We start from the raw sequence: 26,330 nt of genomic DNA, 5'->3' as shown, positions 1-26,330 counted from the left end.
ACAGCAAGGACAGGATCCCACACCAAGAACAGTGAAGTGCAAGATAGAAGAAACCTGGAACCCTGGACAGAGCCACCTCCACCATCCTGAACTCCCTACCTGCCTCTACAGTGTTAGATGAAAAGTAATAAACTTTAATCTTGTATGAACCTATCTTGGTTCCTCTTTACTGCTGTAACAAAATACTGTAAACAGGGTAACTCAAAAACTACAGAAATTTATTTCTCACACTTGTAGAGGCCAAGTAGTCCAAGGTCCATGTGTCATAAGGCCTGTTGTCTGGTGAGGGCCTGTTTCCTCATAGCACTGCCTTCTTGCTGATCCCTAACATGATAAAAAGAACAAGAAGCTCCCTTGGGCCTCCTTATAAAGGCACTAATCCCATCCATGAGGGTTCTACTCTTATGATTCAACCACCCTCCTAAAGGGGCTGCCTCTCACTACTATCAAATTGAGCATTCTGTTTCAATATAAGAATTTTGGGGGAACACAAGGATTCAAACCAGAGCAGATCCTTGTGTTTTTGTGTGACTTTGTCACAGCAGTTTATCTTCTTTGCTCATTTATAGACCAGACTTTAATTAATAAAATCACACATACTGGAGTTATTTATGTTTAAATGATAAAGAGCACAAGTCCATAACCTATTACCCATGGCTTTATCCTGTCTACCATTCTCCTTTCCATCCACTGGGACATCTACTTATATTTTTGCTGCCTTTAGCAAGCACACACTTATGCTTACCACCAGGCAAACATCTGATACAAGATCCTTCTTCCCCTGTTTCCTCCTCTGACCTGTTCCCTGCCCATCAGAATGTAACCCATGACTGTTTAGACTTTATGACCTTGGTGATAAAGCTTTGATTACTAGAAGGAGATAACAGAGGAAAGTGATTGAGAGAGTTGGTCCTGAAAGGACCCAACAAAGAAAAAGACCAATATATACACAAAGACCCCAGACCTATTCATGCTGCAAACCTCTTTTTAAAAGAAGAAAGCTTTGTTTTCACAATTATTCCTTCTCTATTGTTGAAGGATTCAGGTTTTCCAACTAATTCCAGATATACATGCAGTGTTTTCTCTGCTGCAGCTCTAAGCCATTATAGGTACCTAACACATTGCTGATAAGAATTTGCTCTGAGTTGGTGATGGTTTGCTTGATACCTATACATTAATTAGCACCTCTTTTGACCCCCTCAATACTCAAAATAATGTAAGAAAAATCCCACTCTTTGTCCATACTATGTTCAGAGAGTATGAGGCTAGAAAAGTGAACCTGCCAAGAGACACAGGCAAAAGCAGATGAAGTCCCTTGAGTCCTCCAAAATGCTTCTCTTGGCACCATACCACAAGGCTTCATTTCTCACTGAAATGAATGTTATTGTACTCATTCTGTAGCAATTGACAGTAAAGCCCCCAATTCCCTGCCTGACAAGCAAGAATCCAGGGGAGCCTTCTGAGCATCTTCTAGGGCAGATGGGAGTTAACCATTCACAAGTAGGTCTGGTCCTAAGCAATTTGAGGTGTTAAGCAGCATAACTCATTGTATCAATGTTTCCTCAGCTTTATATCCTGTGTCTATTATTAATAAATGTGTAACAACTTCTTTAAGGTGATTGAAATTTCAATGTGAAACAAACATCTTGGCACAGACTACCTCAAAATATACTCTTTTTCTCCACTAGTCCAAATTTTTGTAATAGTTTATCCTAGAGAAAATTGCCCCCAGTTGGAAGTCATTACTGTCTGTGATTTGAAATGTTCTAAGATGAGACTCTTTTCTGTGCATAGAGTCTGGTTCCTTCATTTCTGTGACTATTGAAATAGGACAACTTTGGATCTATCATTTTATGTTATTGGAGAAATTTGTCCACTGAATTCTTCAATTTAAGGAAAGATTCATATATTCCAGAATACAAAGTATTATTTTCTCTGGATACTGTTTTGTAAAATTTGTATATCTGTGTTGTAAGCACAAGATAATTGAATGTGCACTTAAATAGAAGAGAAACATTCCTCTGTATGATGAAATTTCTCAGCTCAACACCACCAACACCCTGTTCTATACTCACCTGAAAAAGCAAAAAAAAAAAAAAATCCCCACAATATTTATCTGTGTGGTTGAAGATTAGCTCTAAAATGCCCTCAAATAGGACTTGGATGGCAGAAGAGAAGAGGCTACCATTCTCTGAGGATGGCTGCAGGTCATTCATGGGATTTACACTGTATTCCTTGATAGCCTTCATTTTGTTGATGTAGCCTGAAATTCCTAAGAATCCTAGCTGCTCCCCAACCAACTTTTTGACAGCATCACTTTTTAGGGCTTCATTCTGAGATAACAGATGACAGTTCCCTTGACTTTGACTTCCAAACTTTTATAACAGGTATAAATACCCAATTCCAATGTTAAAACACTCACACCAGAAAACATAAAGTGGATTCAGTTTTCCCAACTAATTCCACATTAGTTGGAAAAAGTAATGTGGAATTAGTTGGGAAAACTAAACTAATACATGCAGTGTTTTCTCTGCTGCAGTTCTATGCAATTACAGGTGCCTGACACATTGCTGATAAAGAATTTGCTTTGAGTTGGTGATGGTTTCCTTGATACCTAAAAATCTGAAATGCTAATGAGAACATCCACCCAGTAGACACATTTTACCTCACATTTAACCATTCCTATAGTATCCTAGCCTGGGCTTCCAGAAAGCTACTTTTTGGAGAAAATTAAGATGAATCTGTGGCACAATGCATTTTGAATTGACTAAAAATGATTTAGTTTTATTTATTATATTTCCTCAAAAAAAGAGGTTTGTAAAACTAAATTCAACTCATATAATTTCTTGACTTGTAAATTGAAATTTTCTGTCCTAAAATGGAATTTTGAAGAAATTTATCAAAATTAATGTGCAAGTTTCAGTCTAAAAACTGTGTCATATATTCTAACAGGTTACAAAAAATGCAAAAAAAAAAACAACTCAAAAAGAGTTTATAACAAAGAATAAATAGCACAAGTTTTTGTATTATATGTTTCCAGAGTTCACAAATTATGGTGATTTAATTTGCTCAATATAACACCTTAATATAAACATATGGGATTACTCATGTCCTGATTCTTTAATTTCCACCTAAATTTACACTTTGAAGATTATGAGAAAAGAAGTCCTATTTCATGTCAATAGATATCCTCTTGAACATATATAATACTTTAGATTTAAGTGTACATAATTAAATTGCTGCCTATGAAGATGCAAAAATATTTAAAATGTTGTAATTAAAACATTGATTTGGGTTAATACATTATTGGTATCCAGAAAATAATATGCTTTTACTTTATTACTTGTCTGAATTAAATAAATAAAAGAATGTACACATATGTATAATGTCTCAGCATAACAGCTACTGAGTATTAGCTTAGTTTTAAAATTCTAAATAAATGTGAAAATAGAAGTGCTTAAATAACTATTTGGGCATACCCATCATAATATTTTTGATTATATTTAACAAATGTATTGTGTGTAAAAACCTGGAAGAAAAATTCACTAAAAATATATATTTTAACCTTAATATAACCATTTTCTTTAATCAATACATAATATTTGTAAAACTGTGAAACAAATTGGCATATTTGTGCTGTTCTTTACCATTTAAAATAAGCAATGATGTATATAGGTATTCTCAAGTGTTTGGATGTATCTTTCAAAACTCCATTAGTAAATTGAGTCTGACATTATTCAATTAAGCCAGTATTTTAAAATACATCCAGGTTGTGGATGATGGGAAGTCATGGTGCTCAATGCAGAGCAAGATATTGTGTTGGATTTAAAGTTACTTAACATACTTTTGTGACTGAATTTATATAATTTTTATCAAATTAGCAGCAGCATGAACCAAAATATCAAGTAGAATTGGGGAGAAAAATGTAAAATTGAAATTTAAAAATCCATAAGGTTTCCATTTTATTTTCTTCAATATGGAAAATAAGACCACTATTTGCAGCAAAAAAATGCCTTTTGATTCCTGAACATGAAATTTCAAAGGCAGCAGCTGACCCAAGGGGCCCTATTGAGGACTGAAATGCCCACTTCCCATTTTCCAAGCCAGGCCTCTGGCTAGGCTAGACTATGAAGGGTATGTTTTTTTTCTAATTTGTTCACCCCAGCAGGTGCCTTTTTCTCATCTATCCTCCAGAGATAATGCATTTTCCTAATTGGACAGTCCAGAGTGTATGCTTTTTCTATTTTGCACAGAGCATTGGATGCTTGGCCATCCTGCCTCTCTACCCATTGGACTAGGAGCACTGTGAGACCAAGGAGACCCATCTTCAGGGAAGTGATACACACACAAACTGGATCAAAGCCGACAGACTCAGGTTAGAAGGCATGTAATTGAATACGGTATGAAGATGGAAACTGATGAATTGTGCCCGTTTTCCACGGATTCAGCTGAATCTGCAGAGGTACCTTTATTTTCATAAAACTCTCTGTAAGAGGTCAGTTCCATTTAGAAGAGTTTAATCAATGAGAATTGATTTAAGAAATCACTTATTGTAACATGGGCAACATTCAAGAAAGTAACAAATGATAAGATTCCCCAGACACCAGCACCAGTGGAAACATTACCACTATTCTGTTGAAGAGGACCAGAAAGAGTCAGAGCAGTAGGAAGAGGCTGACATCATGAACTGAATGAATCATACCCAAAGTGAAGTGCCATAGAGGACAAGGAGAAAAAAATGCCCTGATTTTTCTCCTTTTGCCCTCTGTTCCTCTGTTTCCTTGCCAAACCCCAAAAGAAGACAGGACAGGGGAGCTCAGGCAACACAATCTTGAGTATCAGACTATTGGGGCACAGAGGAGAGCAATTGCAAGGTGAGACATTACTACCACAAGATGCAAATGACAACAAGGACAACCATGATGTTGGGGACAGGTAGATTTAGTGAGCCTTAATCCATGCTAAGGATTTCACCTCAACCTTATGAAGTCAGTTCTCTTATAATCCCTGTTATACAAATGGGGAAATTAAGGCAAAAAGAAACTAAGTTACTTGTCTTCCATGGTACACAGCCAGTAAGTACACTTTTTGTGGTACACAGCTAGTAAGTACTGCTCTGAGACACATGTTACATAGTATAACATAAAACTAGTGGGACCTTGTCTCAAAATGAAATTAAAAAGGCTGGAGATGTAGCTCAGTGGTAGACTGCTTGCCTAGCATGCAGAAGTTTTAGGGTTTGATCCCTAATAGTATACCCCTTCTCCAATAAAATGGTTTCAAAAGAAATTACAAAGTTAGCCCCAAGAAGGCTTTGCTAACAAGCATTTTCAACTGAGAAATTCTAGTCTTTGTTAGAGTTAAGCTCTGATTGTGACCTTATTTTTAACAGAGGGTCATGGTCTGTGCCATGTGTGAAATCCATGAAAGGTACCCCTAAGCCAACATGTGAGGCCCCTGAACTGAAATCTTGGCTTCACTTAGTGAATATCCTCACCTTCAACCCCCTATCCTCCAAGTACATACTGTCATGTTAGGTGGCAATAGTTAATATTCACTGGCATTGGGCACATTTTGGGCACTGTGCAGAGTATAAGTTATGCTACTTCTCAATAAATCTATGAAATGAAAGGCAATTTTATATTTAAGAAATTGAGTTTTAAGGAGATTGAATGATGAAGCCACAAAAGTCCAGCTAGGAAGTTGTTCTGACACAAATGGTTTCACTCATGCTCTGAGTCTTTAAGCCACTAGTTCTCTGAGTATAGGAAACAGATGAAGATTATGAACCAGCCTAGAACTTTGGAAACATGGAAACACCCCTTGAAAAGCACAACAAAACTTACAAAAGAAGAAAGAAAAATCTGAAGCACTTTATAAATGTTAAATAAATTTAATCTGTATTTACACAACATATACATTTAACTATTCACCACATGGTACTCCATAAATATGTACATTTTTAATGTATTAAACACATTTGATAAACAATTAAATTTAAAAATAAGCTTTTACACAAAGAATAGTACCAGTTCAGATCGCTTTAAATCTTTTAACCTAATTCAACAGAATTAATGATTGAAAGATGATAATTATTAAAATTTGAAAGCTTTTGATAATCAAAATATACTCTTTGAAATTGAAAAGGCAAGTCACAGACTGGAAAGAAATATTTGCAATACAAACAACAAAACATGCACATCCAAAACATTAAGTCGTCTAATATATCCATTAAAAAGAAAGAAAACCTAATTTAAAAAAAAATGAGAGAACTTGAAAAGACACCTCACAAAATATATGAAAATGGGAAAAAAAGCATATGAAAAAGTGACAAATGTGATTACTTATCAGGAAAATTCAAATTAAAAATACAAAGTACCACTCAAACAAAAGAGAAAATGCTAGTATTGGTAAGAATGTGGAGAAAGTATAACTGTTGCATACTGTTTTGGGGAGCATAAATTTTCAATCATCTTTGAAAAAGCTGGTCATATACTAAAGCTCAACATATGACTAACCCAAAACCAAATGTCTGCCCATGGAAAAAGGTCATTACATCCACCTAGACATTAACAATGATATTTATAATCTTGATATGGAAACTAACCTCCAGTACATCTATGATAGAGTGGGTATATTTTGAGCATCTTAGGTATGCAAATATATTTTTTTCAAGTGACATTTTATGAAATCAATTTAGATCAAATAACTCAGATGAAAATTTAGCATTATATTGAAGTATACTAAAAGTATAAAATTCATTCTGGACTTTGAAGACTGTATGAAAATAATTCAGAATAGTTCATATATAATGTTGAATAAGTGCAGTAATAATAACATTTTATGTAAATTGTTTCAAATAAAATATATTATTAAATCAATTCATTTTTCATTCTTATCTTTTTAAATATTGCCACTGATACTTTAAAATTTCACATGTAGCTTATATTATAATTCTGTTGCACAGTGTTGATATAATATATTTTGTGACAATATTAAAGGACTGAAACTAATTGATTTGCAGAGATATCTTCACCCAGCCATTGAATAATATACTATTTCCTCCAGTGTTCATGTAATGTGTACCAAAATAAAATATATTCTGGGCCAAAAATTCACTCTCAATGTATATCCACATACACAATGATATAAGGGTTACTTTCACACTGACAACACTGGAATTAAGCTAGAAATCAACACTGGAAGATAAATGGGGAATCCCCACATGTTTGACTGTTAACTGTTATACACATCAAAGACCAATGGGTCAAAGAGTGAAGCACAAAATAAATTAGAACATAGTTTCAACCAAATAAAAAACATTACATCAAAACTTGTGAGATATAGCCAAAGTAGTCTTTAAAGGGAGATTTGTTCCATAACACATATACTGGGAAAATCAAAAGGTTGAAAATCAGTAATTTATTCTTTATCAGGAAATCAAAAGAACAACATAGATCAAAGTCAAAGAAAGATTGATGGAGATAAGAGAATAATCAATGGAAATTAAAAAAAAACACCAATAACAGATACAGTCAACAAAACCAAAGTTAATTTTTAAAAATAGAGATAAATATAATTTATAAACCACTGGAAAAAATGACTTTTTAAAAAGATAAAACTTGTGAGACATACCATAAAAGGATATTTTATTTATTTTAAAAGAACATTTTAAATCATATTATGTCAATTCATTTTTTAAAGTATTAAGGTGGTTTTGTCTTACAAAATGTTAATTGTACAATGTTTTATATCATGCACATTTATCTGAAACTTCAAAAACTTGAAATTGTTCAATTGTGAATCAATTGATCTTTGCCATTGTTAAGGGCATCTTGTACATTCCCAGCAATCCTTTGGTGGCTTAATTTGAGATACTAATTTGTTTTGTGAAATATCTCCTTGGGTTTCTGCCTCATAATTCTTTTGACAAAATGTATAAAATGAAAAAAATAATTTCTTTTGCCACTTCATGAAACATAATTCTGTCTCTGTGTGTTTGCAAAAGTTTAAACTTCTTTATAGCTGATCAATGTTATAATCACAGATCCTGTTAAAACACATTTTTAAATGTTTTAGATATTTAATTTTGATTTTAAGTGATTAGACACTTCCCTTATAATGCAAGAAATTTATAATAGTTCAAATCTATTTTAGTTGTTCTTTGCAATAATCTTAACACAGTTTATCTTTACATACATTTTAACCTATGCACTGTACTATAATTAATATTTATTTAGATTGGTCTTTTGGACTGCTCTTTTTTCTTTTCTGCAGCATTCTCTAAGATTTGGCTTTTTTGTTTTGCTTTTATTTTGTTGGTCTAAAATGTTTACATTCATTTTTTAAGGATATTTTGGCAAGATATAGAATTCTAGGTTGAGTTTTTCTTTCTTTCATTACTTTAAATATATCACTACTATTGTCTTATCTTCCATAGTCTCTTAGTCAAGTCAGCATTATTCTTATTGCTGTTCCCCTAATGGTTTTGTGTCTTATTTACTGGGACGGATTTTATATATTTTTTTCCATATTGTTTTATTTTCTGCAGTTTTAATAGAATGTGACTAAAAGTGAGTTTGTATTTGTTTATTTTGCTTTAGCTATCATGAGCCCATGTTGATGTATCAACATATTTAGAAAATTCTCCACAAGTTCTTTTTAATAATTCTTCTGGTTCATCAATTTTTTTCTCCTTTTAATCTGAAATTCTGATTAGAATTTTTTTTGCAACCTCCCACATTCATTTTAATTGTGTGTGTGTGCGCGCGCGTGTGCGTGTGTGTGTGTGTGTGTGTGTGTGTGTGTGTGTGTGTGTGTATGTTGCATCCTTTCTTCTTTCGGTGTGTCAGTATGGAAATTTTCTTCAGACTTGTCTTCCAAATCACAAATCCACCCCCACCTGGCCAGGAGCGGGCGGGGCTGCGGGCGGCCTGCAAGGGTGCAACGCCCCCAGTACTGCTGAGGCTCTAAAGAATCCGCGTCCCAGCCCGGGTTGCTAAGCACACTGCTTCAGCAGGGCCCGCTGGCACAGCCGCCTTGCGCCAGCGGCTCGCCAGGCAGAGCAAACTGAAAGTGCAGGGAGCACAGGGCCTGGGGCCTGAGGCGCTGCCCTGTCGCCGCCTCCTCCCCCCACCCTGTGCCTCCGCCCCCCACCCCGGGCTTCCCCCGGCGGCGGCCCCACCCCCGTTCCCAAACCCCTGGCGCTCACGTTCTGGCTGTGCTGGCGGGAGGCTGAGCAAGGCCCCAGTGGCTCTGAAGGGGCTAGAACCTGCCATGCTCTGTGGCTGACTGCAGGACCGCCGCGGGCTGTGCTCTCCAGCCGCCGGGCCGGGAAGCTCCGTGCCATTCCTGGGCACAGACCCTCGGTGGGGCGTTGGAGGGCAGCGAGGTGCTCCCAAGAATCGAAGGAGGCGCAGACTCGCTGCTCCATTCTCACCAGAGATCTCAGGGCCTGGGGCTTGACCCAGAGGTGCAGCGAGCCCCTCAGAGCGGCAGAAGATATTTTACTTTGAATATTTAATATTCAAGATTATGTTAAATGAAGAATAAGAAATTTGTGTCTTGAGTTTTAGAAAGCAGGTTGTGGATGTAGTAAGTGAAAAATTTCTGTGCTGGGGATTTAACCCAAGGCCTCATGCATGCTAGGCAAGTGCTCTGTCACTGAACTACATTCCCAGTTCATGGGCCACATTCAGCCCATTATCTATTTTGATATGGCCTGCAAGTTAAGACTGGGTTTTACATTTTTCGATGAAAAACAAAATCAAAAGAAGAATACTGGAGCTGTGGGTGTGGCTCAGTGTTGGAGTGCCTGCCTGGTATGTGCGAAGCACTGGGTTTGATTCTCAGTACCACATAAAATTAAATAAATAAATAAATAAATAAAACTTAAAGTATTTTGTCCACCTTAAAAAAATAAAAATATAGAATGCTTTGTGTCATGTGAAAATTACAGGAAATTCGGGTTTCTGTGTGCATAAAGACAGTTTTATTGGAACCTAGCCATGCTCATTTGTTTATATATTGACTGTGGCGGTTTGGGGGTACAACAGCTGACTTGAGTAGTTACCATTGAGACCACATGGTCTGCAAAGCCTAAATATTTACTACTTGGCTCTTTATAGAAAAAGTTTGCTGGTTCTTGGTCTATTACACAGTCTGGGCTCATTAAGTACTTATTGAATATTATGAGCTGTAGCTACACCTTGTCCATTGAAGGTTTTGCAGGGAATAATTGCATTTATTTATTGAGAGAAAATTGATCACCTTGCCTTAGTATGAGTTTTTTTGACAGACCGCTATTGAGCCCAGTTATGATACTCTTACTATATCTAACTCTGAAGAATTCAGTTTCTGACAAAGTGTGTTATTAGATTCTATTCCTTTTTCAAAGAAGTATCCCAAGTAAGAGGTTGGAGCACAGCATGAAAGAACATTTTTCTTTACTCAAATTTCAGTCTATCATGTATTTTGCACAAATATATATTTGTTTTATATTTGTAAATACTGGATTTTGTATAGTAATATGTTACACAGATACCATGTGTAAGGTATGAGTTGTTGAAGTATTTATGTTGAAAAATTGGGGGATTTTTATGGAATATATTAACATATTCCCTCACTTGATATTTATTGACCACCTATTATGTACAAATTTCACTACTGTTGTATTTGCATTTAGGGTAAAAATGTTATATTCTTCCTTAAATAAAAGCTAAAATTGTAATTCAGGGGAAAAAAAGAACAAGACACAAATCCTTTCCCATGGTTTCAATAGTGCTATTAACACCATCAACTGAAAATTTAATTTCAATTATTTTATGTTTCATTTATAGATGTTCAGTTTTACTCTTTTTATGAATTCCAGGCCTCTGCTCAAAATTTTTATTTTCTGTTCTATTGAACATATTAATCATAGTTATTTTAAAGTTCCTATCTGAATGCTCCAATAAGTGAATCACACAAGGGTCTCTTTTTATAGTCTGTTATTTTTCTTGGTTCTCATTCTGTTTCTGTTATATATCAGGCTTTGCACTTTTTTTATCAGTTTCCACATTGTGTAGAAAATTTTGGAGAAACTCTTAAGATATGTATGGTGTGAAACTATTAAGACATGAACGATGTGAAACTATTAAGACATGAATGGTGTGAAACTATTAAGACATGAATAGTGTGAAAATACATTGTGTACAACGACTGTCTTGAAAAATTGTGTTCTATATGTAAAATATGAAATGAATTGATTCTGTCATCACTATGAACAAATCAGGATAAATTAAAAAAATTTAATTGAGGAAACTCTAAGTGCTGCTATATTTCTGGAAAAACAAAAAGGAAAGGTTGTGGGTTGTTTTTATTCTGACAGAGAGATACTATTAGATCATTTTAATCCTTGTCCTCCTGATGTAATAACTAAAAGCCTGAGTTTTTAAGTCACCCCAAATTTGTGGATCTTGAATAGTCATCTGCTTCCTAGCACTAGTCAGTTTCAAAAATATATGCTTACATATTTAGTCTTCCAGTCTATGCCTTCTACTAATCTTCTTGCATCTTAGATTTGAGTATATCAGATGACATCCCTGACTAGCAACAAATTTGTATACAGATTCCTTGTTCTTTCCTATGTGGCTTTTGACTCTGTGCAGCTGCTCTCGGTTGAACTCCTATTTATATCTCCTCTGTGCGGAGAACCTATTTTGTTTGGATTGCATTTACTCATAGCATGGTATAACTATCAAGTGTCCTCAGTATAAAGTTGTAACAATGTGGATCTTACTCTTAACTCTTTAAAGAATGCATTCCTTCAAATTTTTGCCAGCTCTAATGGTTCTCCAGTGCTGCCTTTATCATTTTTTTTTGGCTTGGATTTTCTTCAGCTCTTATAATTTTTGTTAGCAGGTTAATCCAAGCAATATATGCTGCTCTGTCAAATATTCAGCAAACTCTAGTTTCCTTCTCCATAAAAAAGAGATACTCGGTGATGTCATGTTCACTTTTGTCTTAGCATTTTGTTCTTTCAGCTCCCTAGATTTCCAATCCAATATTTATTAATTTTTATTTTTATGTGATTTGTAGATTATTCAAAGAAAGATCTAAACAATGTCATTGTAGTAAGAATCAAGACAACATGGTACTATCTAGATATATTTTGGTAATTGTGAATATGTATTATAAATGAAAAGTAACTCAAATTTAGAAAATATGTTTCTTGAATTTATGACAATTTTTATTCCTCCTCTGTTTCCCTATGTACCTGCTGGCATTTCGTAAGATTTAGGCTGTTATGGTAGATGAAAGGGATTTTAATGAGGTATATGTTTATGAAATAAAGAGAGGTTTAATTTACACAAAAACTTTTACAATGAGCTGGGTATGGTAGTACACACCTGTAATCCAGGCTGCTCAGGAAGTTGAGGTAGGAAAATTGCAAGTTTGAGGCCAGCCTCAGCAACTTAGCAAGGCACTAAGTAACTTTACAAGACCCTACCACAAAATAAAAAATAAAAAAGGGCTGGAGATGTGTCTCAATGGTTAAGCATCCCTGAGTTCAATCCCTTGTAAAAACAAGTAAATAAAGGGCTGGGATTGTGGTTCAGTGGTAGTGACCACCTAGCATGCATGAGGCACTGGGTTCAATCCTCAGCACCACAAAAATATAAAATAAAATATTGTGTTCACCTAAAACTAAGAAATAAACATTTTTTAAAAAACAAATAAAAAATAAATATTTCTCACTGAGAAAATAAATTATTACCCACAGAAGTCATAATAAATATTTAGTAGAATATCTAAAAATATTCAAATATGACTTTAGTAAGGTCTCTGAATTAAAGGTGGATAGGGGCATCCCACACAGAGGATATACAAATAACTACTGAAAAAGTGCTCACAATCATTATTAGCACTTAAAAGACTTTGAGATATACACATCCCCAAAACATTTAAATGATTGTGTATCAATGTCAAAATAAAACTACAAAAAATCAAGAAAAATAGCAACTGGAGCATCCGTACACTAAGTGGGAGTGTGATTGTAGCAGCTTTAAAAAACTGTCTGTTGGTATCAGCTAGAGTGCCACAAGGTACACCTGTGACCCAAATATTCCATATAGACACACAGTCTGAAGATAAATGTATTTATGTGTTCTCCAAAAGAGATGTGAAAGAACATTTATAATAGTACTGTTTGTGATAGCATAAAACAAGAAGCTCTCCAGATGGCCATTAAGATAAAAATGAACACATTTTTACTATGTTCACACACTGGAATAGTATGTAGCAATGATAATGGAAAACTACAAGTATGTTCATGTAAACATTTAGTTGAAATTCACAAATGTACTAATGTTCAAAGGAATACTAAATAATCACAAATAGCACACACCATATGATTCCATTTATACTAACATCAAAAACTAGCAGAACTAATCCACTCTGTTAGAAGAGAAGGTAATTTGTTTTAGTCAGCTCTTTTACTGCTGCAACTAAAAAATCTGACCAGAACAATTTTAGGGGAGGAAAAGTTTATTTGAGGGTTCCCAGTTTGGGAAGTCTCAGCCCATAGACACCAGGCTCCCTTCCTTAGGGCTCAGAATGAGACAGGATATCATGCTAGCAGAGGGAAAAAGCTAGTGTGATGATCAGAAATCAGAGAGAGGTCTCCACTTTCCAGATACAAATATATACCCCAAATGCCCACCTCCTACAGACACACCCTACCTACCTGCCTTCAGTCACCACTCAGTTAATTCATATCAGCAGATTAATTCACTGATTGGGTTAAGACTTTCATGACCCAATCATTTCTCCTCTGAACTTCTTGCATTGTCTCACACATGTGCTTTTGGGGGATAACTCACATCCAAACCATAATTGTATTTTATTTGGGGGAAGCAATGAGAAGGAATCTGAGGGTGCTGGAATGTTCAGTTTCCTAACTTTGCATGTTGCTTACACAGGTATATGCATGTTTTGAATATATTGAAGAATTGTGATGTAAGCATTCTCTACATTTTGTTACATTTCAATTAAAAAAACTACAATAAAAACAAACAATAAAAAAGCCCTCCCAAGCCTTGTGTGTCTTAATGTCCATTCAGCAATAAATGCCCCTTTTTCCTGCATCTTGCACCTATATTGGAATCTGTATTCTGAAGCCAATGCAATAAACTGAGCCTTCAGACAGAAAGAACCATTCTTGGCATAGTTGGTTCTTGAAACAGAGCTGGCCATGGGAATCAGCTTTGGATGTACAAACAGGAGCAAACAGAGCCTGAGGAAGAGCCATGGTCCAGGATAGATTATCCTTCCAAGAAATTTTTGCTGAATACAATTACCTGGTAAATATCTGATACCTGCTCAGAGAGTTCACATTGGAGGGAGAATGGAGATGATCATGCTTGACATAGCAAGATAAATTTCATCAAACCAATAAAGCAAAGTAATTCTAGTGGAAAAGACACCTTCATGTGAATGGATCTTTTTTAAGAAGTATTTTGGTCTCGGATTTTTATTTGTATTTAAACATGAGCATATTTAAACATCTTTCTCAAAGGGGAGAATATACAAGTAGGCCAGGGTTTTTGTGTTTAACAGGAATGGTGATGATGATAACTAATTCCTACTATGCATCAGAAACAGCACTAAGTGCTTTATATGCATCAATTATTTGAAATTTCAATAATATTATGAATACTATTTTTTCCTGAAAAGAAAACTGAAGTTTGAAGAGAATATTTCCCCATGTTTTGTAAATGTCTATGTGTATTTGAGAAAATTTTATGTTACCCTCTTAGTATACATACTTTAGATGAATCTGCAACATGTACTAGAACAATCTATAATTAGATACACACAGGTTTATTTATGACTTACAGTTTCCTGGAAACTTGTTCTTTTATAACTGTTGAGCTTCTCAGTTTACCTTATGAAGTTTTTGCCTGAAGTTTTTTTTTCTCCATATTAAAATGGCTACAGTGGTGTATTTGTTGATACTTTTATACTTCATATTTTTTACTGTATTTCTCTTATTTTTAGCCTCCCTCCATGGTTTTATTTCAGGTCCATCGATCCTGTATGTAATAGGATGGTATTTTATTGCATATAATTAGCTCTTTATTATGATTATCTTAGTTTATCAGATTTGGTGTTTTGATTATGTAATTTCTTATATGCACATATATTGAAATACTAATGTATTTAGAAATATTTCTATCAGGTTGTTTGTCTTTATTATCCTATTATGTATGATGTTTTTCCTGCCTACCTTTGGATTCATAAAATGTTTGTGTTCTCTTTTATTGCAACTATTTATTTTTAAGTGACAAAAGACATACATATTTATCAGGAATGTATACATCATGGAATGACTAAATCAAAATAATCATTGTATATAATTCACATTCTTATTTTTTTGTGTTGAGATCATTTAAAATGTACTGTTGCCAATTGTCAATAATGCAATATATTGTTATTAACTATAGTCACCATGTTGTACAATAGAGTTCTTGAACCTATTCCTTCTCCCTATCTCTTATGAAAATTGTCTACCCCATGACTAATATCCCCCAACACTTACCTTCCAGTTCCTGGTAACAGTCATTGTATTTTCTGCTTCTGAGTCCAGACTTTTTACATCCCATGTATAAGAGACATCAGGAAATAACTGTTTTGTGCCTAGCTTATTAAACTTAGTATAGTGCCTTCCAGCCTCATCTATGTTGTCATAAAGGATAAATTTATTTCTTTTTTAAAAAATAGTGCAGATGGACACAATACCTTTATTTTATTTACTTATTTTTAATATGGTGCTGAGGATCAAACCCAGTGCCTCACATATTAGGTAAGCATTCTATCACGAAGGCACAACCAGACCCCTGATTGCCTTCTTTTTAAAAGCTTAATAGTTTTCTATAGTCTACATATACTACATCTTCTTTATTCATTTATCCTTTGATAAAGAATAAATTGATTACATATCTTGGCTTTGTGAACATAAGAATGCAGATGCTTGGACATCCTGATTTGATTTTCTCTGGATATATAACCAAGAAACAGATTGTTGGGTCGTTTGATAGTCTTATTTTGTAATTGGTTGAAAATTTTTCATTCTATATTTTTTTAGTTTTGTTGATTTTATCTTTTTAAATAAATGACAGTGGAATGCATTACAATTCTTATTACACATATAGAGTACAATTTTTCATATCTTTGTATATAGAATATGTTCACACCTATTCATGCCTTTATGCATGTACTTCGTTGGTTGTATTTTTTTGGCATTACAATTCTTTTTACACATATATACCACAATTTTTTATATCTCTATATAAAGTATGTTGACACCCAATTTGAGTCTTCATACATATACTTTGGATAATGATGTCCATCACATTTCACTACCCTTGCTAATCTTCTGCCCCCTCCCTTTCCCTCCCACCCAATTCCCTACCTAGAATTCATCTAATCCTCCCATGCTCCTCATCCCTACCCTGCTCTGAGTCAGCCTCCTTATATTAGATAAAACTTTCAGCATTTGTTTTGGGGAGATTGGCTAACTTTGGTTAGAATTTTCTTCTCCAACTGCATCCATTTACATGCAAGTGACATGATTTTATTCTCTTTTAATGCTGAGTAAAATTCCATTGTGTATATATGCCACATTTTTGTTATCCATTCATCCACTAAAGAGCATCTAGTTTTGCTCCACAGTTTAGCTATTGTGAATTGTGCTTCTATGAATATTGATGTGGCTGTGTCCCTATAGTATACTGTTTTAAAGTCCTTTGGGTATAGTCCAGGGAAAGGGATACCTGGGTTAAATGGTGGCTCCATTCCCAGATTTCCAAGAAATCTCCATACTGCTTTTCATATTGGATGTACCAATTTGCAGTCCCAACAGCAATGTATGAATGTACCTTTTCCCCCATATCCTCACCAACACTTATTGTTATTTGTCTTGTTTGCCTTAATAGTAGATGCCATTCTGACTGGAGTTTTGATTTGCATTTCTCTGATTGCTAGATATGATGATAATTTTTACATATATTTGTTGGTTGATTGTATATCCTCTTCCGAGAAGTGTCTGTTCAGGTCCTTGGCCCATTTGGTGATTGTGTTATTTGTTTTTTCAGTGGTTAGCGTTTTGAGTTCTTTATATACCTTAGAGATTAGTGCTCTATCCGATGTGTGAGGATTAAAAATTTGCTCCCAGAATGTGGGCTCTCTATTAACTTCACAGATTGTTTCTTTTACTGAGAAAATACTTCTTAGTTTGATTCCATCCCATTTTTTTATTCTTGGTTTTAATTCTTGTGCTATAGAAGTCTTATTAAGGAAGTTGGGGCCTAATCCTACATGATGAAGATTAGGGCCTACTTTTTCTTTGTTAGACACAGAGTCTCTGGTATAATTCCTATGTCCTTGATCCATTTTAAATTTTGTGCATGGTGAGATATAGGTATTTAATTTTGTTTTGTTGCATATGGATTTCCAGTTTTCTCAGCATCATTTATTGAAGATACTATCTTTTCTCCAGTGAATGTTTTTGGCACCTTTATCTAATATAAAATAATTGTAATTTTGTGGGTTAGTCTCTGTGCCCTCTATTCTGTACCATTATTCTACTGGTCTTTTATGGTGCCAATACCATACTGTTTTTGTTACTATTGCTCTGTAATATAGTTTAATGTCTGGTATAGTGATGCCATCTGCTTCAGTCTTCATGCTAAAGATTGCTTTAGCTAAATTTTGGATCTCTTATCCTTCCAGATAAATTTCATGATTGCTTTGTCTATTTCTATGAGGATTGCCATTGGGATTTTGATCAGATTGCGTAATGGCTATATTAATTTACATTATACACCAAAGGTGTGCAAAATATTTTTTCCCCACATCTTTTATAACATTTGTTATCTGCTCCATAAGGGGTATACTATCAAGAATAAAAGTGATATCTCATTGTGGTTTAAAAATGCATTTTTCTCTAATGACTCATGTTGAGCATTTTTTCATATGCCTCTTGGCCACTTATGTCTCTTCTTTTGAGAAATATCAATTCAGATCCTTGCTATTAAGTTATGTGGTTATATTTTTATATTAACAGATGTGAGAATGACAAACTTCCCTCATTCCATAGGTTGTCTGTTCATTTTGTTGATTGTTTCCTCGCCTGTAGAGAGTTTTAGTTTGTTGTAATTCTATTTTTCCACTTTTTAAATTTTATTACCTTTGCCTTGGGGATTATATAAAAATAAAAAAGTATTTAAAAAACATTGCTTGAACTATTTTCATGGAGATTTTCCACTGCATTTTCTGCTATTGGTTTTATAGTTTTAGGTATTATGTTTAAAGTCTTAACCTATTTTGAATGGATCTTTTTGTGAGATAAGAATGCAAATACAATTACATTCTTCTTCATGTGATATCTGGTGTACCAACACCTCTTAGTACAGAAATTGTCCTGGTTCCATTAAGTGTTCTTACCACCTTTGTCAAAAAAAAGTTGGCTCTAAGTCCCTGGGTTTATTTCTGAGCTCTCTATTCTGTTGTATTGGTTCATTCATCATCTATTTTTGTGCCAGTACCATGCTATTTGGGTGCCTAAAGCTTTATAGTATGTTTTGAAGTCAGGTAGTTTAATGCCTCCAGCTTTGTTCATTTTTTTTTCAATATTATTTTCACTATGCTTGGTCTTTTATGAATCTGCACTAATTTTAGAATTTTTAAAAATATTTCCGTGAAAATGTCATCAGGATTTTGATAGGGTTTTCTTTAAATCTGCAAATTACTTTGGTCAGTATAAACATTTTAACACTAGTAATTTTTCTAATCCATAAATATAGAATATGTTTCAATTTATTTGTCTTCCTCAGCTTCTTTCACCGATGTTTTATGATTTTTATGACATTTGCCTTCTTAAATTTATTTCTAACTATTTTCTTTTGTGGCCACTATAAATGTGATTGCTTTGTTGATAACTCTTTCAGTTTCCTATTAGTATATAGAAATTCTCCAGACTTCTTTGTGTTGACTTTATATTCAGCAACTTTACTGATTGATTTTTAATATTTTTTTGTGGATTCTTTAGAATTTTATAAAAATAAAATTATGTTCTCTGTAAATAGAGAATGTTCATCTCCTTCTTTTTCCAGACTAGGTGCCTTGTATCTCCTTCCTTTGCCCAGTGGTTCTGGCTAGAACTTTCCAGCACTATGCTGAATCTCTCTCTCTCTCTCTCTCTCTCTCTCTCTCTCTCTCTCTCTCTCTCTCTTTCGGCTTCATAGCCATAGGTTGCATTTCTTTTGTTATTTTTATAGTTTGAAATTTAAATTTCTATATGTCAGATACCAGATAGCACACTCAAATTAGACATCTGAATTTGAAGATATTTTAGTAATACAAATATATACAGGGGCTGGAGCTGTGGCTCAGCAGTAGAGGGCTTGCCTCACACATGCAAAGCACTGGGTTAGATCCACAGCACCACATACAAATAAATAAATGAAATAAAGGTATTGTATTCATTAAAAATATTATTTACAAAGATGTAGGCAGCAGCTTGTAGATAAGCTATTAGGACAATGTTAACCCCAGCAGAAGCAACAGCAGAGGTTTCACTCCCTCAAGATCTGCAGGGAGATTGGAATATGAGTCCCAGAACTGGGACAGGTCTGAGATAGAGGAGCTGTGTCTACCACTGATCTTCTAATGAGGGCTCTTGCCTTCTAATGTGGGCTCCACGGGTATCATCTTGAAGCCCAAAGTGAAATATGTATCTAAAGTGCATACAGATGATAGCCAACTCAATCTTTAGTGTGATATTTTTTAACAAATTTTATAATCAATGAGTATTTATCTCCTCTTTCTTACCACAACAAAAATTTTAATACAGTTTAATGACTCGCTAAAAATTGCTCTCCACCTCCCTGATTTTGTTATTATTTTAAGAATTTTAATTTTAAGTTAACAAAAATTCGTGATTAATTAGGTAGTCAGTAGTTACTTGTACTTACTTTCTGATATATGTAATCAATTACTGTATTCAACAGTAATTGTATCTCAAATCTGTATTGAGTATTCTGTATCTCACATCTCCCATTTGAGTTAACTTTTAATCTTGATGAAATAATTCTCTAATAATACTTTCCATGAGTGATGATGGTTGGAAAACCATCATAGTATTTGCTTTGTCTCACATTGGAGTGACAGTTTGGTTAAATATAAAATTTAGATCAATACTTCTATCTCTTGTACTTTGAAAATATGATTCCATTGTTTTCTAACCTGTGTTGTTGTTGATAAGAAGCTGTTCACCTCTGTCTTTCCTTTGCACATAATCTGTTTCTACCATGTGGTAATTTTTAAGATTATTCTCTTCCTCTTTGATGATCTCCATTTTCACTAAGATGTGCTTATGTATGGATTTATCTTTATTGATCCTACATTCTATCCAGAATTCAATCTTTAATTCTAAAATTGACAATTATCTTTTCAGATATCAATTCTCTGCTATTCTCTCCATTTGGGGGGAAATTCTATACAGAAATATTGATGTTTTTTTGGCTTTGTGTTTTAGTCAACTTTTTATCACTGTAACCAAAAGACCCAATGAAAACAACTTAGAGGAGGAAAAGTTTATTTTGGCTCACAGTTTCAGATATTCAGCCCATGGTCAGCCAACTCCATTACTCTAGGCCAACATGAAGCAGATCAATATGGAAGACGGCTACCTAGTTCAAGACAGGAAGCAAAGGAAGAACTCTGCTCATCAGAGACAAAATATAAACCCCAAAGTCATTTCCTTAGTGACCTAACTCCTCTATTCACATCCTATCCAGCTAATTCTGCAAATGGATTAATCCACTGTTTAGAGTACATCTATCATAAGGTTTTTTTTTTCTTTTTACTAATTACTGTACTAGAACCAGTATAAATAATAAAATACAAAAGATTTATATGATATGAAGAGAAACAAGACTCTAATGGAAACTGTATAAATAAGCATGAGAGATGATGCTTTATTTCAAGGATAAAACTAACATGTATAAGTTATTGTTCTTGCCCTTTTGGACTCAGTATATGTTACCTCCATTTGTATTTACAGAACATCCAAAGAAGCAGAAGTGTGTCTCATTATACAGAAACTTCTGCTGAGTTCCCAGAATACATGCTTTATTTTATAAAATGCTACCCTGCAGCCACCTGGGCTAGTTTTCATTTCCCCAATAGGCCCTATACATTTTCTTCTATTTTTCCTTCTACCTCTATCTGTGTTTGTTGCCAGTATAATTTGATGAATGTCTCTAACTTCATGTCATCAATGAATCCTTTCCTAGTTTCTCTCTACTTATCAACCTTTTAGACACGGACTACAGTCCCTAAAATATAAGATCACACTTTGAACAAAAAAGGAAAATATTGAGTATTCATTTAACTGAGTCAGTAGAAATAGCTGTAAATTATTTTGGAATGCTATATTTTATGAAGTATGAAGTTTTTCATTTGAGAATTTAAAATGTATATTTTACTCTGTGAAGGTTAAGGATATATGACAGAATCTGAATTCATTCTGTATTGTTTCAAAAAAAGGAGTATGTTAATTAAAATGATTGTCTAACTTCTGAGTGAGGACAATAAGATGGACTTGGTGGGACTAGTGGTAGTCCTTAAAAGAAAAGGAAGAAAAGGCTAAGTCTCTGGCAATATGTGCTCTAATTCTCAATGGAGGCTAGGATGACAGCTATACTCCCAGCTCTACCAGGTAGGTGGGGCCATGGGCGGTCCTGTACAGATGTCACTTTCAGATTGCATCTGGAATGATCTCCCCTGTGAGCCAGGGATGGAGGGAGGATGACATTGTGGCTTCTGTGAAGTGGCAAATCTCAGGAGACAAAAATGAAAGGAGGACATGTTTGGAACTTTTGCCTCATTGTGTCCAGGTGTTCTGGTTTCTCACAGCACGTTCATTAAAGAGCTTCTCTTATTCTCAAATTCACTGCAACTGGAGGGCTCTGGGGTAACATTACCTTCAAAAAATTCCTGAGAGATCTGGACCTTATCCCAGGGGGACTATCCTTTTGGTGTTAAAGACTCTTTTGAAGTGAGAAATTACCTTGAAATACTTTCTCTGCCTTTTTGTTTCAGATTATAAACCTTGGATAGAGATGAGAGGGAAAATCTGCTGTGTACCTGAAAGTTACCATTTAACTCCTGATTTCCAAAAAGAGAAGATAGAATATCCATGGCATGTCTGTACCAGTGGGTTCACCATTTTATATATCATAATTTTACTTTCCCCTGGTGTTAAACCTAAAAGGATTGACTGGGAAGGCAGTAATGTCATCACCTGAAGAAGTATATAAAGTCTATTTCCTATGATGAGAGGAAGAGAATCTTCACAAGGATTGCTTATACATAGCTACTCTAGGCATGAATATTAGCAGTAATATTTGGAAAAGAATTTCTCTTTTTGCCTTTAAGAAGCATATGATAATACTTTTGACCATGATGCCTTTTCATGCTTTGCCACCCCACTCTTAGTCATCCCAATTTTTGAAATGGGCTTCAAATTACACACTACTTTATTTCAAAATGATGGAAGGTGAATTAGGTCTCTTGTGAAAAATGTCTGTTAGCAATGATGGAATTTTTAAGCTATGAAATAGACCTCCAATGACAGTAAAATAAAGATTTAAGAACCCCTGTATACTTGCAGGGCCTCTATATCTGAAGCCTGTAATACACTGTAATAGCCAATGGCCTATAAGTACATTTATTGGTCCCCAAAATGATTATTATATCTTATAGTAGAAAGAGCATTAGATCTAAAGTCAATGCCAGAGCTTTTCTTAGGCTTCGCCTATTTATTATTTATTACCTGCACAGCACTTCAGACCAGGTTTTCTATCTTTCAAATGAAATTCACACCATCTAATTCATCCTGATGATCTGTGTTTAATAATCTGTATTGACTACATTCATATTCAAAAGTTATTTAGAGTGAGCAAGGTTTAAGCACTATTCTCTAGGGGAAAAAAAAAACTCAAACAGCCCTGTAAAAAAAAAAACTGAATAAAATCAGTGTTATCCATCAATGGTACCAAAAGAATGTCCTAATAGAAAGGGTTCATGGCCTGATATGCAAATCCCAAAGCATTTTCTCCCCTTTACTGTTAACATAGTCTAGATAATGGCCTTATGGAAATTCTGCTCATAATTCTCACATGCAGATAATCCAATATGTTTACAACTCTCCATGGCATAAGTGAGACCAGTCTGGAACCTTTAACTCAAGTTTTACTCATTTAACAGGATTATAAATTGGAAGAATAAGGATAATGTCCAAAAATAGAAAATATTTTATGAGATGTAGCTTCTTTTTCAAACTCACAGAGCTGGTTTCGTTATTACTTTTGTGTGCTTTTATTTTTATCACCATTCAAGAATACATCCCCAAATACCACCTCCCTTGAAATCCCAAACCAGATTCTTGACAGTACGCTTTGGGTATATAGAATCAACCATATTTCATACTTGCATTGTGGACGTTTTCATTATGAGAGCCTATTACACCCTTGCTTTAATCAATCATGTTGAAGTTGTTTCTCTCATTTATACATAAGTTAGTTTTAATACATATATCCTTCTTATATAACATCATCTTTATATCATCAGCAGAGCTTGACACCAGCTATATCTATTGAATAATTGCCTCAGTTATTAATCATACTACTATCTCACACGTTTGTAAATTGAAATACAGTTATTTTTATGACATAGGATTTATAGGAGAAACAAAACCTTTTTCTTAGTTCATTGCTCCATTCACTGAAAACAGGTTTTCAAATTAAGGGCTGAGCATAAAATTAAATGACTTGTCATTTATTTATTAGTCATAAGTTCATTACAAAATTGACTTCCATAATTTAAAAAAGTTAAAATCAAAAAGAAACATATCATCTAAGTGCTTATTATTAAGTGTTGAATTATATTTTACATTTGCAGAATATCCAATATAAGGATTAAAATTGAATGTTTATGTTAATGTAACAAAAAGGTAGATAAAAATATGAAAAGATTGTTAATAAATATAATCATACCATAAACTTCTAACATGAAAACCAAATATATGTTGTTTTATTTAAAAAAATTAAAATTAGGCATTTGCTATTTAACCATATGTGAATCTTTTGGTAAACTGAAACAAATATCTAATTGTATACCTGAACTTTATAGGCAAAAAATTATACATTTAAAAAGTTAGCAGTGGATGGCCAAGTGCCAGGTGCATACTTGTAATTCCAGTGGCACCCGAGGCTGAGGCAGTTTAAAGCCAGCATCAGCAAATTAGCCAGGCCCTAAGCAACTCAGTATGATCCTGTCTCTAAACAAAATATTTTAAAAAGGCTAAGGATGTGGCTTAGTGGACAAGCATGCCTGGATTCAATCCCTAGTACAAAATAAAAGTAGTTATCAGTAAATGTACTAACTATATTTTCTGCTATACCTGTGGTACTTTGATTTATTGTTGAATCCATTTGTCATATTTAAAAACATATTCTGCTTTCTTCAATTACATCAAGTACATTAAAGTCTTTTTATTTATACACATCCTTTAATCTTTTCAAAATTATAGTTTAACATCACTGCAATTTTAAGTAATCCTACTTATTAAACATCACCTATAGAATTGAGACTTTCCAATTGTCCATATTTTCCAGATACTAGTAAGACACAGGATTGTTTCAAGAGTATCAGAAGACATTGGAAGTGTCATCAAATTTTTAAAAATTGAATTCTAATTTTTCTGTGAGATTACGTAAGAGAGTGCTGTACTCCTAAGGCATTTGACTCTTCAGGCCACCTAACATGGGAAAAATCATTAATGTATCCTAGAGGAGAGAAGGAACCATTAAATTCTGAGGATATTAATGTGGCCATATCATACATCATACAAAAGAGATTCAAAAATTGTGGTCACAAAAATCCAGGAGAAAAAAGTCCATTATTAAAAATGTTATGCACAATATAAAATTATTCATCATAATCACAAAGGTATTTAGTTTCATTTCCCACTTTATCTTAATAAAATATTAACTGGTTTACTGGAAATGCATGATAAAACTATAAAAGTTAGAACATATATTTAAGTGAAATGAATTTCCAATTTCTCAAACATTAACAAAATAATTTTGTATACATTATTCAAATGAATATCAAATGTTTGTAAATATAATTGCAAACATATGTGGTAATTTTCTTCCATACTATCATTCATGATATGAGTTAGAAGAAATCATAATTTGCCACATAAATGTCCTATAGTTTCTTTAACCAGGCTGAAACCAAGTTTTATTTAAAAGCTTTCAAAAGCTTTGATATTTTTGGTGACTTTTTTATGCACCAAATGCACTGTGAGAAGCCTGGGTGTTTCCTCATGGTAATTAACATATAACATGGCACATGGATATTGCAAAATAAATATGTGTTAACTGGTAAATTTTGTTTTACAGCTTGAGTATAAGAGTTTTTAAATAGTTCCATTGCTTACTCAATTCCTTGTGTAGCAAAGTATAATCAATTCTAATTAAATTTGTTATTCTAGAGATAAATTTCACCCACAAGAGGCATAGATACAAGAATGTAAAAGGTACTTTTGTGTTTGGGGGGTATGGGGGGAGTAGAACGTATTCTATCTCTTCCTTAGTTTTAAAATACTCCTGAGAATAATATTAATTACTAATTTGTATTCCCCTTCATGAATTATAAAGAAAACTATAGGTAATAAAGTTTTATAAAATAGATATTTGCTCACACAATGTAAATAAAGCAATGATCAAACACAAAAGAAATGTCTTGGTTACAAAGAATTCCAAATAGCACACACAAAGAAGTTGATTGTGCAAAGTGAAGTATTGAGAGGAGAATAGAAAGAGATAGATGGAGATGGCTTTCAACCTGGTGAATTTAATCATGTTGCCAAAAAAGCATAGGTGCCCGATGTTGATGCATAATTTATTCTGGGAAAAATAGAGAGCTTGAAGGATGGAAAGGAAGGAAACAGTTAAGACTACCAAAAATATTCTTAAAAAATTTAGGGAAGAAGAGATCTTTGATATCATGCTTGCATTCAATCTATTCACATTTACTTACAAATTAAAATGTATCTTTTTTTAGATAGAGGTTACTCTCACACAGACTGAATCAACCTGCAAAGTGGGCTCATACTGGAAAAAAGAATCCTGTGATCAGAGAAATGATTTCTAATGCTCATTATAAATGTCTCATATTTATTTTTCTATTTTTTTCCATTGCAAATAAAGTTCACC

This window comes from Ictidomys tridecemlineatus, chromosome 14, assembly GCF_052094955.1.
Source record: "Ictidomys tridecemlineatus isolate mIctTri1 chromosome 14, mIctTri1.hap1, whole genome shotgun sequence".
Lineage (NCBI taxonomy): Eukaryota > Metazoa > Chordata > Mammalia > Rodentia > Sciuridae > Ictidomys > Ictidomys tridecemlineatus.
This window is presented reverse-complemented; position numbering follows the sequence as displayed.